At 46.5% G+C, this 18137-nt stretch overlaps 1 protein-coding gene across 1 annotated transcript in view; it reads right to left on the bottom strand.

The window, feature by feature from the left end:
- LRRC7 (leucine rich repeat containing 7) overlaps nucleotides 1–16949 on the bottom strand; it is a 169537-nt gene extending 152588 nt beyond the window's left edge. Inside the window, exon 1 of the mRNA XM_072343217.1 lies at nucleotides 16617–16949. The gene's annotated coding sequence lies outside the window, so the exon portion shown is untranslated. The remainder of the gene's footprint in view (nucleotides 1–16616) is intronic.
- Nucleotides 16950–18137: the final 1188 nt, after the last annotated feature.

The raw sequence follows: 18137 nt of genomic DNA, 5'->3' as shown, positions 1-18137 counted from the left end.
GCTGACATCACACGGACCTTCTTGTCACCTGGCTTCTCTGCCACTTCAAACCCTGTCCTTCTGAATCCACTATTTTGGGTATGCCAGACTCCTCCTCCACGTGCTGCCAAGCATCATTCCCAGCACGTGGCCCTGGAGTCCCCACCTTTGAGGTGTTATGAAATATTTATTCCCCCAAAGAGTGATCAAACACTGGCAATGGCTGCCCGGGGGGAGGGGGGGGCAAGGATACCATGACATATTTCACAACGTAACTGCTCCAACTCCAGCAACGTACCAGCTGAGCAAGGGAAACCATCTCACGTAATCCTGTGTGTAGCCCCTGCCCAGCTCACTCCACATTTCCAAAGCAGAAGCTGTAATGAGATTTTTTTGTCAAAGCAAAAGAAATTCATTCTGAGGATGCCGGTTGTATCTCCTGGTTTCTCAGGAATGCTTTGTATGAATGGCAGCACTTCTCTCAGCTCAGCATCTTGGGTTCCAGTTCACTGCTTTTTCCTGAGAAAGCATGGGGCAGTTCCAGTCATTTCTGGGCATAACATACAAGTGGGGCACATCTGCCTCCTGAGGATGACCAGTCAACTTGTAAGCATAGATGGCATAAGCAGTCCTTAACAATTAATCTCTCTAATTAATCTGTAGTCCTTCCATAAATCAAAGGGCTTTTTTTCTTCCCCCAGCACAACCCTGGTTGTCAGCATAAAGGAGCCCAGGAGGGAGACACTGCCCAGGACCAAAAAGGAGGAAGGCAGAGGTTTAAAGAAAGATGAGATCAGCTCGTGGTCTGACCTGTTCCCGAGACATTTCCCAGCATGGTGGATCTGTTGACAGCCCTCCCAGCACCAGCACTTGCAGCCCAGCCCACCAAGTGCCACACAGATGCTGCACTGCTGGGCTTGGACTCCTTATCAAAAAGTCTTCCACAGTGAGATGTGGTATCAGCTGTGAACCAGCTGCGATGCTGGAAGTTATAGAGGAGCTGGGGCAGAAACAAAACCCCCAAATGCATCAATAAAACCAGGAAACAAAATCAACAACTGCATGGCTAATTAGGAAAATAAAACCCTCGTTTAAAACATATTGATGTCTTGTAAGGAGCAGAACGAGGGAAGAGATGTGCTGAACAGAAGACTGAATCACAGAGACTACCTACAGAAAGACAACACCTAAGTTCATTTTCCAGACATAGCACTGCTCAGAGCCCAGGCAATCTTCAAAGCACCACATAAGCACCAGTTCAGCTTCACACTTCATTCTTAGATTTAGCTTGTTTTAAAACCCTGCGTGCAGCACAGCTCATCCCAGAGCTCAGCCCCCTCGGGTTCTTTATCTCCCCGTAATTACCACTATATACGCATTTCACCCTCACTCAACCTGTGCTGGCAGACCCAGCTGTGCCAGGGGCTTTGGGCTCACCTCCTGCCTTCTACCAATGAGCCAAGAAGGACACAAAGGCTCAATCTCAGGCTGCAGTTGAAAGCCCTGAGTTCTTTCATTAAAAAGAAAGAGAGAAAGAAAAAGAAAGAAAGAAAAAAGAAGAGGAAATCTGAACCATTGAATCATTAAGGCTGGAAGACCAGCCCTACCCACATGCCCACACCTGTCAGTGCCACATCCCCACAGCTCTGGAACACCACCCGAGGGCTGCTGAACCCCCCACCCCACCCCAGGTAGGTAGTGCCGGTGCTGACCTCTCTTTAGAGATTTGTCCTAATATCCAATCTGAAAAAAGTCCTTTTTGCATGCAGCTGAGCATCCTAAGAAGAGTTCTTCAGCCTACAAACAACTGGGTGACACAGACCAGTACATCTCCCAACAGCAAGAGCCACCCCGAACAAATCACAGCTCTCACATCTGTAGCAGCTTTCAGGACCAGCAGGAGCCAACAGGATCTCCAGTGAGGAATCTCCACATCCCTGTAGATGCCATTGCAGTAAGTCATAGGATACAGGAGATCGTTTGCCATGGCTTAAATTCTGCATATTCTTTGGCTGAAAGCATTGCAGTCCCTGGGGCTGCTCAGCGGACACAGACCCCAGGGGCCAGCAGTGAGTTTGGCTGGAGCTCGGCAGCTCACTGACACAAACAGATGTACTGCTCCCCTAACTCAATCCGTGGCCATGCTCCTACATTTACCTACATGAAATTTCACTAGCTATAGAATCCAGCTCTCGCAGTGTAAACTTCAAGTTGGGTTTTGTTTTTTAAACCACAGAACCATTTGAGCTGGAAGGGTCCCTTCCAACACCACCATGCTGTGATTCCATGAAAAGCCTCAAAGGCATCAAGCAGTTCCGCTGTGAATCCTGTGTGTGCCTAAACTATTTTTCCCTTAATTGGATTCTTCTACTGTTCAGAGGACACCGGGGGACCATTAAGATCTCTGCTACAACGCAAGAAAACAAAGCTTGCAGCTCCACACTTACGTCTGAAAACTTCAAATGGAATGGTTTACAAAAGCCCAATTTACTAAACACAGCCCATGATGACGGGTTGGGTGTAGAGCCGTAAGTATTGTTGGTATTCTCATATCAAACCAGTTTCAGATGCTACAGAGCCCCGTGGAAATGCCATTGTCTGCCTGCACCCAAGCGACGGCTGCACTGCTTTTGTTCTGATGCACTCAGAGGGAAACCACAGAAACCCAACCTCAAGCACTAGCACAGCAAAACCACAGCCTGGAGGAGCAGCACACTGCCTTCACCTGGAGCACGAGCACACAGAGGGGAAATTCTTAAGCTGACTGCTACTCAAGCCTCATTTATTCTGTTTTTTTGCACAGGCCTCGCTTCATTGCTAAGCAACCCTGCTCCCAGCACTGCATGCTCACCTGCTGTACTCCAGCACCTCGGGGTCCCCCATTTTCTCCTCATTGCAGCATTCTGTGGAGCATGCTTAGGCCAAGAAAGATTAACATGCACTGAACGTGACCCTGCAGGCACAGAGCAAAATGTGAAGCAGCACACAGCGCTGCAGATCAGCCCAGGGCCCCCTGCACCCCAAGGAGGGCACAGAGCAGCCACCCCCTGGGCTGTGCTTCTTCCAGGGAGCTGAGCACTCCCACAGTGCCATAAGCAGTATTTAATGTGGGCGCCTTTCATCCCGTCTCTCTTTGCCGTCTTCTGAACCTGTTCTGAAATTGCCTTGAAACCAAACCCACAGCCACATTCAGGCCAGATGGCCCCACAATCTCCCCAAGCCAAGCGTTATGGCAAGTGTCTGGAGTGCCTTACAGCTGCAGCATCAAAAACTTGGCCTTTCCTTGTCAGCTTCTCACTCATTACACCCTAAGTTCATCCATAGGAAAATGGATAAAACCCACACACACTTCTAGTAGCATGCATTTCTCACACAACATACAAAAGGGGCTTCTGTCGATGAACACAGCAGGTCTCCCCTGTGTGCAGAAACCCATCCGAGACCACTCCAGCTCTTGCTATATGGCCTCTAGTCATGCCGAGAGTCCCATTACATTTCACTTATCTCTATATAAAATGATACATCATTTTGCTGCATGTTTTCTTCCAGTTGAATCTCACACTGAGGTTTGGTTCTTCATGGAACTCTCACATCTCATCAAAAAAAGCATTTTTCCCTCTGAAAAGAGGTTTTGCAGAAAGGCTCCACCTGACTCAGCAGGTCAGCTCCCCATGTGCATTCACAGTGCCGGCTGCTGACATTAGGGACAGAAATAAGTTCTTTACTGACTTTTATTCCCACAAACTTTGCAGCCTGTGCACAGTCAAGGCTGAAATGAGGTCTGCTGTCCCCCCACAGGTCACCACTCAGGGCCCACTGCTGAAATTCAGAGCTGCCACAAAGTTTATTACTGGCTGGAGCTGCTTCGGGGGGCTTGGACTGCATCTTCAGACACAGCAGTCGGGAAAACACCAGCCAAGCCTCACTCTGTGCTATCACAAAGCAATTCCTCAGTCCGGATTTGCACTTCAGAGCCACTCTCCTTATCAGCACTGCTAGTCCTTAGTGTTGCCCAACGCCTCCGCCAAGTGTAATTTCCCTCTTCTTTCCTCTTGGGTTCTTTCTTACTCATGCCAGGCATCAATAAGTACAATATTACTCCTGCTTCCTCTCTTAAATGCTAATAAAAACGTCACATCACTCTGGTAGTGGTATCAGTTCCCTTTAGTAGTGATGTGTCGGCACAGACGGGCTTCCCCACCTGGTCCTTGTTCAGAGGCCTCTGCAGTTATCACCCAGATCACAAAACACCCTCAGGGCTGGGCTGCAGCTCAGCAGTTTCCTCCAGGATTTGCAGCCTGGGCACCTGCAGCACAGCAGCTCACTTTGAAGTCACAGGATCACAGAACTTTGAGATGGAAGGACCCTCTGAAGGCCATCTGGTCCCACTCCCTCTCAACAAACAGGGACACCCTCAGCTCCATAGGTGCTCAGAACCCCATCCCTGACCTTGGGTGTCTGCAGGGATGGGGCACCACCACCTCTCTGGGCACCCCATGCCAGTGCCTCGCCTCCCTTAGTGTAAAGAACTTCTTCCTTACATCCCATCTAAACCTCCCCTCATTTAGTTTGAAACCATTTCCTCACATCCTGTCACAAGGGATCATTTCTGTGGCCCGGTGCAGCTCTGGTAGCACCATCCTTCCTTATGCTAAACAACACTTCTGTCTTATTCTTGCCTATACCCAGTGAGACGCAATCTATTTTGAGCTCCCACATACATATCCATTCAAGCAACAGCTCTGCAAATCAAAGCCCACTTCAAGTACAGCAAGCATTAACTGTAAAACACAGCGCTGATAGCTATACAATATTGCATCATTTTAGTAGAAAATCATCACTGAGTTAATTCAAAAGTGGGCTACGCATATCAAGGCCATATTTTATTAATAAATCAATTGAAGTTCAAAGTCAATTAAATAAGTTTTGTTCAGAATCGTTTTAGAAGCTGAAAATAACATAGGACCTCCCTCCCCTTGGTGAAAACAGCAGGTGGTTTCTCAGCACAATGGCAGGCGCAGAGCACACGCCTGTTTGGGGAGGCTCTTCTCTCACACTGCTTGGTGGCTGTCACCAAGGCAGACCTCAGTCCTTGCTGCACTCCAATGGCAATCGGTGTGCACTGCCTCATGGGCTGGGAAATGACTCAGGATTCAGCAGTCACCCTTAAAAAGAAACCAGTCCTACAGCAAATGCTACAGGTGACTCAGATTTAGCCATGTTCATAAGTAAGCATCTTCTTTCTACTGTTAATTAATGTTAAATATGTTAATAATGTTAATTACTATTAAAATTAAATTGGTTTGAGTTTCCCACAGCAATCCTGGGAAGAGCCCACGTGGTACCAGGCAGCAGCGTTTCAGTAACACTCACTTTTGGGGTTTCACCATTTTCCTTGGAATAACTGCTTGGAACAGCGAAGCCCATTAAAATTTGTGCTCTGGTTGACAGCAAAGACGACGCCACCATCCTTGGGTAATTACAGTTCAATTATTCTGTTTTGTTTTAATAAAAGAATGCCTTTTATTTCATAGTTCTTCTCTGACAAAACAAACTCACCCGTCTATCAGCCATGCCCACCCTGACACCACCCTCAGTGCCACCTCCAGGAGCACAGCCAGGGCTGTGCCTGCAGGAAGTGCAACCCCAGCACCCCAACCCACTGCCAGGGCTCCAACACACAGCTGTGGGCATGGAGCAGAGCAGCACACGTGGGACCTGGGGGGAAGCAGAGAGCAGCCCCTGCTGGGTGCATCTGCCCTGGCTGGGGCACTGCCCCTGCACCTATACCTGGCACTGGGGACACACCACAGCCCTGAGCTGAGGCCGGAGCTGTTGCTAGCCAGCTTGCCTGTGCTAAGGAATAACAGCTCAGCACATTGTGCATGAAGAAAGGTACACTTAATACCTTATGCTTAATGCCTGCTTCTTAAGAGAAAGGAAGCCAGCTCTCAGTTTTAAGGCCATAGAACAGTGCTGCAAATCTCCATTTGCACACACCTCTGGTAACACTGTCTGTGGGAAAATAAATATTGCTTGAATTAGCAGCACATCACATCAAGTCTAAAAAATCCAATTTCCCAACTCGCTGAAAATCCCCATCTGTAGGGATACGACCAGCAGCAGGCACCGTGCGGCACCATTCCCATCAAATCACAACAGTCTCACCACTAAAAGGAGGCTGTGCTTCACCTGCTCGTTCTCGCCCAGACACCCAGCTAAGCCCTCAGGATTTATTCCTTGCCTGATAAGCAGAAGCTATACCAAGTGTATAATCCAAAGCAACAGTGCCGTCCTTTACATTTAATCAGCCCAGTTGGGCTCTCCACAAGCCAGCCCTCAGGTCTCTACAGCTCATCCAGTTCCTGCAGCACAATGCACAGTGCCGTTCCGGACAAACGATGGAGCTCTTAATGGATGCTTAATATGTCAAAGGCACGTATTTTTAATTAACAACATATAGTTTGACATCACGGGTAATTCTCTACCCACACATCTGACTAATACACTGTCTCCAGACCAGCTGAAGAGATAAAACAACAATAATAAAAGCAGCTTTTATAAATCCAAGCACAAAAGAGCTTAGAACCAAAGCTGGACATAAGCACATATTATTGTCATTCCCTACAGTGGCTTTTCTCATCACTGAGGTGGCCTTTTCCCATCACATACTACAGAATAAAGAGATTTACAAAATCAAGAGCATCGGAGAGCTGTTAGGCAGGGAAATCTCAGACTTCCTGCTTATCTCAGTACCTTAGCAGCATGTGCACTGTATAAAATATGATGTTGACATTCTGCCAGTAAAGCTGTGAGAACTCAGCCATCGCTTTGTTTTCCCTCCTCACAGTTTCTGGGCTTTCTGAACAAGCATTTAAGGCAGTAAGTTAAGTAAGGATGATTCCTGCTGGAAACTGGAGCTGCACGGTTGTCCTCTCTCATTTGGGGGGTGCAAGAGCCATACTCAGAACTGATGTGTTGCAAGGTCAGCTGCGGTGGAGCTTGGGCCATCCTCTCTGAAAGTTCCTAGTGAGGGTTTGGTTTGCAGGGGTTCTCATTAAGGAGTTTATTCTTTGTGAGATGAGAGACAGATGTGGGTACCTGGCTGGGCTGTAGGGAGGATGGAGGCAGAAGCACCTCAAACAAGCACATGGTAGACAGAGGCTCACAGCAGGCTTGGACTCAGCTGGAAGGGAGCAAGAAAAGCAACGGAGGAGGTATCAGTCTTTACACTGAGAATGAAATTAAAAGGGACCTGATAATCTACTCACCTCAATTAAATCAAGGAAGTGAGCTGGGCCTGTGAACCAGCAAGTTTTCAGACTGTCAGGCTCATACCCATTTAACCCAAAAAATACAATCTGCATTGTGTTTATGCCATAATATACAGTGCTGAAATATGATGTTTCAGATAGCAATACAATACTGAAAAGGACATAAAAGTCAGAGGAACAATGGCTTACATGTGCAAGCAAAAATACACCCTAGGCCAGCAGGAAAGAGAAACACGTGGTCTTCAAATAATAAATCTTCATTATTCACATTCTTTTAAGTGTTATGAAGTGATCTTAAGCATTTAAGTAAGCCTCAAATGACCTATGAATACAGAATTAACGGACGTAATTAGAGGCAGCATGGTATGTTTATGGATGAGCTTGGGCAGAATGGAAGCAGTAAGGACAAAATCAAGCACAGAGATGTATGATGCACAAGGTCTGAGGAAGGACAGGAACATGACTGCCCCACCATCTCCCCCAGGCACTGTGGGAACCCTGCAAAGCATCCATTGCTGGAAGTGGTCATAGAACCACTAGAGTCAGAAAGGAACTCTAACATCACAAAGTCCTACCAATCATCAATGGGTAGCATTGATTACTTTGGCATTAGAATGAGCATTAGAGAGAACTGGACCTAAAAAACCGGATTACCTCCACTAAAATGCAATAGCACTGATAGTCCCTGCTAAAAACACACCAAGTCCCAGATACCTGAAGTAAGTAAGAGGAGAAAAGCCCCACTTTCCAGCGATATGCAAAGCAGGCTGCTGCTCTCTGCAAGCTGTAAGACAAGCGATGTTCTTCTGGTTTAATGGCCTGCAGAGCTCAACCAGAAGTGTGGTTACCTTCAGCAAGGTAATATAGGTCAGTTCCCACAGTCTCCACACCAAAACATTTGTAGAAACTTAAGGCAAAAAAAGCCCCAACAGAACTTCAGCACTCAGGCAGCAGGGAACATTTGGTTGTGACCCACAGCTCCTCCTTGATGAGGCAGAAAACTGAGATGGATGGAGTAAGGGAACAAAAGCAAAGGAGAAAAATAGCATGAAAGGGGCAGAACAGTTGAAATCCGGAGTATTTCAGCTAAACGACGGCAGCACATTAGGAGCAATCCTCCAGGCTCAGAGCTGTTTTCAGGAGCGCAGCCATAATCTACAAAGCCAAAGGATCCCTGGCTTTGCCTTGGCCCTGGGAGTGGATTAGTTGGGAAAAAAATGAAAACAAAAACACAAAGACCGCAGCTGAGTTCTCACGGCTAAGCCAGTGTACGCAGCATTGTATTTAAAGTCCTTTACGGATCAGTGACTTCCACACAGCAACCGTGTGTGCCATAATCCTCATCCGCACGGCCTCTCAGCTCTGCCTGGGGGAGGAGGAAGCTGCCTTGTCACAGACTGGCCTGTCTCTGGGCACTGAGGGCTAAGCAGCACTGAACTTCAGCAGGAACCAGGGGAAAAAGTGTTTGCTCTTCAGAGAAAGATGGCAAAATTAAAGTGTTCATAAAGAAAGCTGGAAGCCAGAAATGGAGGTCCGAAACCAAGAGACCTCATGACTTGGAGGTAGCTAGGAAACCAATCAGCATAGAGTGGCTGAGAGTGCTCAGAGGAAAGCTGAAACATCCAACATCCTACCATAAGATCTTCAATATTCCCATCACAGCCACCTCCCAGAAGGATGGATTGTTTTTCTTCAACAGGTTGGAAAAACATTGTTTTGACATAAAGAAGTCCAAGTAATGCTACAGCAGTTACATGCAATGGGACAGAGCAGTGCCCACAGCTGCAAATTTGGGCTCCCGAAACCATTTTCCCCAGGCAGGATGAAGCAAGAGCACAAACTAAAGCAGCCCCAGAAGATGGAAACCCAGAGCCCTTACTGATGACTGCGCTGTCACAAACACAGTTTGGAGTCCCATCAGGAGCGTACAAACAGCCGACATATTAACATACAGCAGAAGGTCTGACAAAGCTTTAAGGATGAAATACCTTATTAGAGAAAAAAGTACCCATACAGCAAAGAGCTGGTGATGAACGACTTCTGAAAAGTTTCACATCAATAAGCTTAAAGCCACAATTTTTCTGCAGTGCTGTCAGTCTCCCATCAGAGGAAGTCAACGAATATTGTATCCATCTTTTGGAAGCTTTTGCATTTGGGGCTTTGTTGTAGCAGTAAGACATGATGGGGAAAGCAGTTCTTGGTTGGATTATGTTTCTCACCCTAACAAGAAGTATTCTTACTAAAAAAGAGAAAATGGGAGCATTGTATTGATGCATTAACATTAATAATTACTCATTTTTATGTCATACTAGTGGGACAAAATGGATACATTGTCTAATGAGATTTTTCTTATGACCAAATTGAGCATTAAGGCAATCTGCAGAACAAAAGACTGGCTCACTTCTGTTCTGAAACATCTCACCTGATTTTACTCATTTTATTCTCCCACACATCAACACGGGCTGCAGCAGTTAACCACAGCTAGAAGAAACCAGCAGTGCCACAACCCACAGCACTGAGCAGCTGCAGTCAGGCAACAGACTTCAGTAAGTGCTGAGTGATGCTGTGGAGGATGCTGGAGAAGCAGCAGATTGCTGATCTGTCGTGGACAAAGTGAAAACCACAGATGGAAAATAACCCAGATCTCAGAAGCATCGTAGCTCTGGTTCTAGATCTGTTCATCCCACCACCCCGTTCCATCAGGCTGTTGTACCGGCTCCAAGAAGCTTTTTTGACAACTCCGAGTGCAGGACAAATCTCTGATACAGGAGCTGGTCATGAAACATTCCCAGCCCTCAGACTGCTCCAACCCTGGCCCCCATTTTCTTGCCTCCTCTTTCTCTTCTAGAGCTGTGCTCACCCACCTCAGGACTGCCCTGTGCTGGGCTCTGCCAGGGGGACCCAGCAAAAATGAGGCTCCGAGGGTTGAACTACAATTGTTAAGAGTTGATGTACTGAAAAAAAGAAAAGGAACTAATTTTAGCTGCTACCAATACGGACACTAACTTGGCTCAACATCAAAGTGGAAGTAAGTCTAAAAGTATCGTAAGGGACTGAACACCCAGGATGCATTATTCAGAACAACATGGCAAGAGCAGCACAATTCACATTAAACTGGAGCTGCCAAGTATTTAAAAAAACGCTTGTGTGAATTTGCTTGTGAATGGCCTGGAAAGGCTGCCTGCAATGGCTTTGCTGTATTTGCTCTTTGTTTTGTCTTTAAAATATTACGCGTGCCAATATTAGCCTATTTTCCCACAGATTTCTTGAAGATCCCAAGGACGTACTTTTAAGCCAAGCCTCCAGCAGAAGGGCTGGATTTTTAGCAAAACCTTCCTTGCTCTGAAATGTTAATTACCCACCAAAGCGGAAAATTTTAGGGGAAATAAAGCAAAAAGCAGAAATTCTCAGTACTTTCCTCTCAACCTTCCCCTTCTCAGCACAGTTCTCACCCCCCTTCTTGCCGCAGCTCCCTCCTTTATTCTTCCAGGGTTTTATTTCTACTTTTTAGATCAAACATCTCAGAAGTTTGAAATACCCCTGAGCCCCTGAAAGCCTTTTCCCAGCCACCACTGCCTGGTTTCTGACATGGTCTGGCTTATTAAGGGAGCCAGTAGAACCCCGTTTGCCAGGCATTTACAGGCTATAAAAAAGTTGCAGATTCTCCACAAATTGTCACTATAAATATCCACTCTCAAAGCACATTACTCACGTTGCAAATGTATCACCAGCTCTTGACAAACAGTATTACCAGACAAACTGTGAGCTTGTCCTTTTTATTACAAGGCAATTGATAACAAGCCAAGTTACCCAGCTAATCGTGCAGTCGCATCCGGAACTCATTGCGGGTCTTTCCCCTAACAGCTTTCCAGCCCTTCCTTTTAGCAATGACCTGAACAAAAACATCATGTTATGAAGAACAGATAAAGAGAAACCAAGGGCTTCTGATGGCCCTTTCATCACCTGCAGGTCTTCAAAACCCCAGTATGGCTCCTGCCTCCCCCCCAGAGCACTGAGCACAAAGCACACAGCTCCAAGCACCACAGGCTGAATTTGGGCATCAGGAGACCATAGTCATAGAATGGTTTGAGCTGGAAGGGACATTGAAAGACTATCTAGTCTCACCTCCCCGCAGTGAACGTGGATACCCAGAGCTCCATCATGTGCTCAGAGCCCCATCCAGTCTAACACTGAGTGTCTGCAGGGATGGAGGCAGCCCCCACCTCCCTGGACAGCCTATGCCTGCACCTTGCTACCATTATTACTGGGAGAAAAAAAAGCAACTAAACCACCCTTTTTCCTTATATCCATCTATGAGATGCACAGTGTAGAAATGCTGCACCACTCTTGAAATTTCTTAAGAAAAGCATTCTGAAAAGTTGGCACCTCAGGTCTGATTTATTTTCAAGAGCAGGTGGCATCTCCAGCACAGCCAGACTCTGTTAGCAAAGCTCATTGCACAGAATCATGGTCTGGTTGAGTCTGGAAGGGACCATGCAGCCCAACCTCCTTCCTGTGGAGTGTTCCGGCTTCACCTCACCCTGGCCATAGCAGACAGCTCATGCAGTGCTAGGAAATGCTTCAGCAGCAAGGAGCACAGGGCTGGCTGCAGGGCAACACATGGACAGCAGGAGCAGCGGTTTGGCTCAGCGGAGGCACAAATCTGCACCAAATCCACCCTGGACCTCACAGAACATCCCAAGTTGGAAAGGGCCCACAAGGATCATCAAGTCCAGCCACACACTGGATCATTCAAAACTCAAACTGTATTTCCATTAGTAACTTCTTGCAACAGACACTGCAGCCAGCCCCCTTTGTCACCTCCAAAGCATGCAGCAGGAGAATTAGTCTCTCCTTGGTGCACTGAACTCCCTTTCCTTTAGGGGCACACACCTTGAGAGCAGAGCCTTCCCTGCAACCAGCCAGTCCGAGCCCTGCAGCCACAGTATCTGCTTTGCTCACATGGCACTGCTTCCAAATCTGCGGTCCTAATCCCACAATAAATAGGCTTTATTTTTTTGCAAATAAACCCACTGCCAAGTAGTACACTATCTGGCACAGCTTTGTTTAACTGAACAATTTGCTAGGACCGAATTACTATCGCCTGTATTAAATGTTGAGATTATTGAACATGTGCTTGTTCTGAATTAATATTTTATCGCTGCCGGGCCCTGTGTGGGCTGGCTGTTCTCCTGGAGTGCTTTAGCACCATGGAAACGTTGGGAGATATTTTCTCTTAATTGCATGAATGGTTGACAGATAACAGTACAGCGCCGTGGAATTAAGCCCTGGTTGCTGATGAATTCTGATGAGCCGCTACGCCGCTCCTGTTGTTTTAGTTTTATTTTTAAACCTGGCAACATCTGTCCTTGTCCATGATGATTTCCGAGAGCTCCGGTATCAGTGTGTAGAGCATCTGTGTGACACGTGGGGTGTAATTAGCACGGCCACAACTCAGAGGGGAGCCCCTGAAACCTGAGAGGATTCCAGTTACGGAGGAGAAGGTCTCTCAAGTGAATACAAACCTCACAAATTGTTTCTTTTCCTTTTAATTTGTATGTTTACAGTATGGTTAATTCTCTAAATAATCCCTTGGTTCTACAGTAGTCAACAAAACACTGGTTAAGCACTATTACTCACAATTATTGACAATAAATACAGAGAGCTGGTTATAAATTGACTTTTTGTATTTCCTGCATTAGACTTGTTCAATAACTCGTAGGACAAAGCCCCAGAAATCACTGAGCATTGTTACACAATTAGGCAGCTCTACAGACTACTTTTTAAACTATAATCTGTGCTGCATGATTCACCACACCGTAATTGCTCAGGATGAATGTTACCTTAGAGAAAATATGTAATCTGCCTATATAAGCTTCGGACACACACCCTTCTTGCATCGCTTGCTCTCCTTTATAGGGTGCTGCTGAGGTATTCCGTGTGCGTTTACTCAGCATCACACAACGGTTTGCTGGATAGCACATTACAGAATAGTCCGCACTGCTACAAAAGACAACAACGTGGTGCAGATGAGATGAGGCGCAGTACCGACCCTAAGCACAGCAACAGCCTGTTGGGATGGCACAGTGATGACAGCACCGGTACCGGCAGCTGACGGCCCAGCTCTGTGTGCCTGCAGGTGGGCACAGGGTGCTCCCCAAGAACCTCCATTCACTCACAGCAGCGCTTTTACTGTAACCTGCAGTGGGTGGCTGGGCTGGATGCTCTCCAGAGGTCCCTTCCAGCCCCTACAGTCCTATGACTCTGTGATAATGAAGTCTGTGTGCTTCAGCCCTTTGCTGCTGAGCAGGGGGCCGGAGTTCAGCCTGCACTTAAGATTGGTTGGACAAGTCCATAGCACAAGCATTTGGGTTTGTCTTTCTTCTTCTAATTCAGTTAAATCTCGTGTGACCTCCAAATGATATCTCTTAAGAGAGATCAAACAACAAATTTAGCTACAGTTTTTGCCATTTTATAAGAGTGGAGTATTAAGCGTTACATGGCCAAAGTTGTGGCTGAGCACTACCCCCAACTAAGCACCCGTCTAAGTCCATGCTCTGGATACAGCCCGAATCCCAGTGCTGCATCACGGAGCCACCACTCCTCAAACATTTTCTTTATGCACTTTAAGCACAAACTTTTGAAATACTTTCGGAATTCTTTCCTGGCTTTAATGGGAGCACATCACACACAGAGAAACTGAACTTTGCTATAGGTGACAGACTGGCAGCCTGGAAGGGATCCACAGGTTTTAACCCACCCGGTGCACACAGCAGCGGGGAAGCAGAGCACAGGTGGCACAGGGCAGGTCTGAGAGCCAGGGATCACACTGTGCCATTGCCCACATGCTCCACTGCCTGTGAGAGCTCACAAGGAAGCAAGCTGTATTAAAGCCATTCAATTGCATTAAGAAAATACACCGTTAGAAACTTCTGGTAAAACCTTTAGTTGGAGATGTCTTAAATGAGATGGACCTGAGCCAAATTCCAGATTCCAAATGAGACATCTATGAAAAGTTGTAGAGCACCAGTTCTGTACTCAGATCTGGGTCTGATTTCATCACTGTGCCCTTTTTAAATATGCAGCGGTGGAGGCTAGAATTAACTGAGATCTTGGCTCCTGAGCTGTTCCAAATCCAGGTTGGAGCTATCTGCTCCGCGCCTATCTCTGCTGCCATCAAAGGATGGCATTTCACAAAGCCTGAAGGGGTGTATTTCCATGGAGCTTCACAATCACATACAGGTGAATCAGTCCTCTTTGCAAACACATCAGCTCTTTCATTCTTGGGAAAGAAGGACGAGCACAGCTTGGCTGCTGCCTGACCAAAGCTCTCCAACCCAAGAGGTGCACGTTGGTCCTCCCACACTCAGTTCCTGCCCACGTCCCTTTGAAAATACTGAGACAACAATTACGCTTGAGGAGTCTAAACTGAGTAAAGCTAGAGCTAAATGAGGCCACCATCACCCCAGAATACATCTGTTTATCTCAACAGCTGTTTAGACAATGAGACCATTATCTATGTTTTTAAACACACTCAACTACCTTTAAAAGGCTCATCTGTCAAGAATTTCATTTCCCATGAGTTATGGTACAAACAGAAGAGCAGCTTTTTTGTTGTTTTTTTAACTAATCAGCCAAGCAAACAAGTTCTATATGTAAACCTCAACCACTTCTCCTGTGCTTGCAGGGTTGTAGAGGTGGAAACATCCAGGAACTGCCACTTTCCAGTGGTTAAGTCTCCCCAGAAGATTAGTTTCCTATTTTCTTAAAACTTCATCTGCGAGAGCAGAGCTCCCCAATAAGGGCTTCAGAAGCTGAACTGCCCCAACGTGACACTTACAAGAAACATTCACAGTACTGCACTGAGCTCAGGAGCAGCCGTGAAGCAAAAACTTCACCACCACTTTGAAACTGAAGAAACAAGCGTGAGGGCTGCACACCTGCACCTTATCACCGAGCACAAGCCTGAATTCACTCTCTGTGTGGCTTTTAAAATGCAAGTCCCCAGAGGGAAGAAAACCCACTTTTCAAAAGCAGTGTTGAAACTGGAGCTAAGGCACTCTTGGGATAGAGAGATGACAGCTCCTGGGTGGGCCAAGGACATTATGTCCATCTGCCATAATCTCTATGGCACCATCTATTCTAAACAGGATGAAAGGTGTCCCTGTCAGACGGCTCTACTGCACATAAATGTTCATCTGAAACAGCTGAAAAGAAGCCAGGGCATGAATAGCACTGACTGACTGCACAGAGATGGGAACAACTGGATTTTGAAGGGCAGATGCATTTGAGGTGTGCCTGAGGAGAGAGGAGCCAGACTTCAGAACTGGACACAAAGGTCTGTGTCCTTTAGGACACACCATCAGACAGGGTCCAACGTGAAACAAAGCTACCAGAAGTTCTCAGCTCAATCACATTGGTTCCTTCATGAACCCAGCCGCACCTTTCAGCCTTCCTAGTTATAGTTATTCATGAGCTTCTTCCTAACCAAGCACTACAGAGAGGTTCGAGTCTTTCTTCTCAACTGCTCCAACAGCTGCCACCAAACCTGGACAAGTTCTGGAATTGCTTCAGGTTCAAATTCCCCTGCTCAGAAAACAGCCCAACAGTTCTTTTGGTCTATCAAGATCGACTCTGCTGAAATGAAAAGCTTATTTTTAGCCTTCTATTTAAACAAAATAACCTCCTGCTGCATGAAGGTCATCGTTAACACCGAGCTCTAACAATTTTAGACTTGTACCTTGTCTTTGAGTCAGAGAATATCTGTTTTCTTTAAAAAAAGTTGGCTAGAAATTGGATAGTTGTAATTTGCTATAAAGGATGCCAGTGACCTAGAAAAATAGTTAAGAGACTGACATTTTTGTCCATAGCTTACAAATCAGCTACAGAAATGCGAAGAAATGTTTAACTCTGTACAACTCAAATACAGCTCACTGTAGATTATACTGCAGTATTACTGTGAGTCTATTGCAGGTACGCAAGGGTTGTGTCAGCTGAATGCTCACGGTGTTCTGTCAGTGCACTGTACTGCCAGAGCTGCAAGTGGGGATAACAACATCCTTGACCTCAGTTACAAACGTGCCTTCTTTGTCAAATCATATTGAACTTAATGAAATAGAAGATACTGAAGTACCCACATCAAGCAGCACTATCAAATGCCCAATGCATTTAATCTTTACAGGAACCAGCTCATAAGCGATGTTCTGATCTGCGTATCATATGTAATTAAAACGCAAGTGTACGGCTTCTGAGGGTGGTGGGGCAACAGGGAGAAGACAACAAAAGCTTCAGCAGTGGCCCTATCTCACCCGGAGCAGCAGTACTTGTGAGTTAATTGAGAGAATGCTTAGCCAAGCCTCTCACCTCCTTGGTTCCCCATCCTCCTTTCATCACGTGGCCAATTTGCTCCTCTGTCTTCCACCCAGGATTTTTCTTCAAGTGTTGTTTCCAATCAAATCACGGTGATTTTCAAGTGGTTTCCCTCCTACTTGAAGATTTTCCTTTTTTTTCCTCCCCTGAATTAGTCCTCAAAGAAAAATGCTTGCACTGACAAGGTCTGTCTTCAGAACATTTTCCGCGCACACATCACCCACAGATTAGGAAGAACAGCAGAAATATGATCAAAATCACACACAAGGAGATGGAATAAAGTGTTTGCAGCAAAACAGAAACTTTGTGTTGTACCTCCACTTCTGCCAGCACTGCCAGCCCAGACAGCTACTGACATGGATGCTCCAGGGCTCCCTCCACATGGTCCAGGCCTGTCTAGCCTCTGCCAGGAGGCTCTGTAACCAGGGATGGGACAGGAGAGAAGCAAAGGCTTGTTCTGAGCCTTCTGCTTCCACTGCTTCATCCTCTTGTCCAAGGAAGCCCCTGCTTCCAAATAAGGCAGAGGACTAGTCTGAGTTTCACAGTGTCCACTGGAAAGGCAAATGTCACCCGGCCGTACCACTAAGCCACAGCACACAAGGAAAGTTCAGAGCAAGACCAACAAGAGACAAATGAAAGAGGGCCACATCACCTTTGTACTTTCTTCAGTGACTAGAATCAAGCTTACTTGAATTCCTACTTGAGTTCCTGCTTCAAATCCCCATCTGCAGGCAGCCAGCTGAGGACTGCTGGATGCCCACACCTTTTCAATTACTTTTCTCCACCACCTCACCAAGCTACTTCCCAGGCTTTCATATCCTTACACATCCATGCAGTGCTTGCTCAAGGAGACCTGGACCATATCAGCTGGCTCCAGGAGCTCGCACTCAGCACATCCTGCTGAGCAACAGCACACGAATCGCTGCCCCTGAACAAGTGGCTCCCAGGCTGACAAGCAAAGTACCTGCAGGATTCAGTTTGTGTTGTATTATGGGAATTAACACCTAAACCACGCTCCTACAAAGAAAAAAAAGCTGATAAAAACTAATATTTATTGACTCAAAGTGAATTGTCTGCAGGTTATTTGAACAAAGCTCACTTTTTTTTCCTAACAGAACAAAGCAGGCACAGAACACCAAATGCAATGAAAGTTATTAAATGCAAAGACTAGGAAGCTGCCAATAGCAGCCTTGCACCAGCACAACAGATCTGTCGTACAAAGCTGACACGTTACTGCTAAAAGCAGCGTGAGAACTGCCCGAACCCTTTACAGAAACAACGTGCTGTCATTAAGCTGCACGTAACAAATAAAGCAGCTCGCGCCTCGGCTGCTCCAAGGTACAACTTCTCAGGGTTAGAATAAAGCTCTACCACCACCACGTGGCAGAAACCAATCACGTCAAGAAAACGGTAAGGACGGGATCCCAGGAAAGCAAGGACTCGCTCCGTCTGCTTCGGAAGCAGTCAGACAACCGAGAGCAGGTTCCTGAACTCCCTGACAGGAGTAGAGGTTGC

Source organism: Excalfactoria chinensis, chromosome 8, assembly GCF_039878825.1.
Source record: "Excalfactoria chinensis isolate bCotChi1 chromosome 8, bCotChi1.hap2, whole genome shotgun sequence".
NCBI lineage: Eukaryota > Metazoa > Chordata > Aves > Galliformes > Phasianidae > Excalfactoria > Excalfactoria chinensis.
The sequence above is the reverse complement of the archived record's forward strand: the minus strand, read 5'-3'. Positions and strand labels throughout refer to the sequence as shown.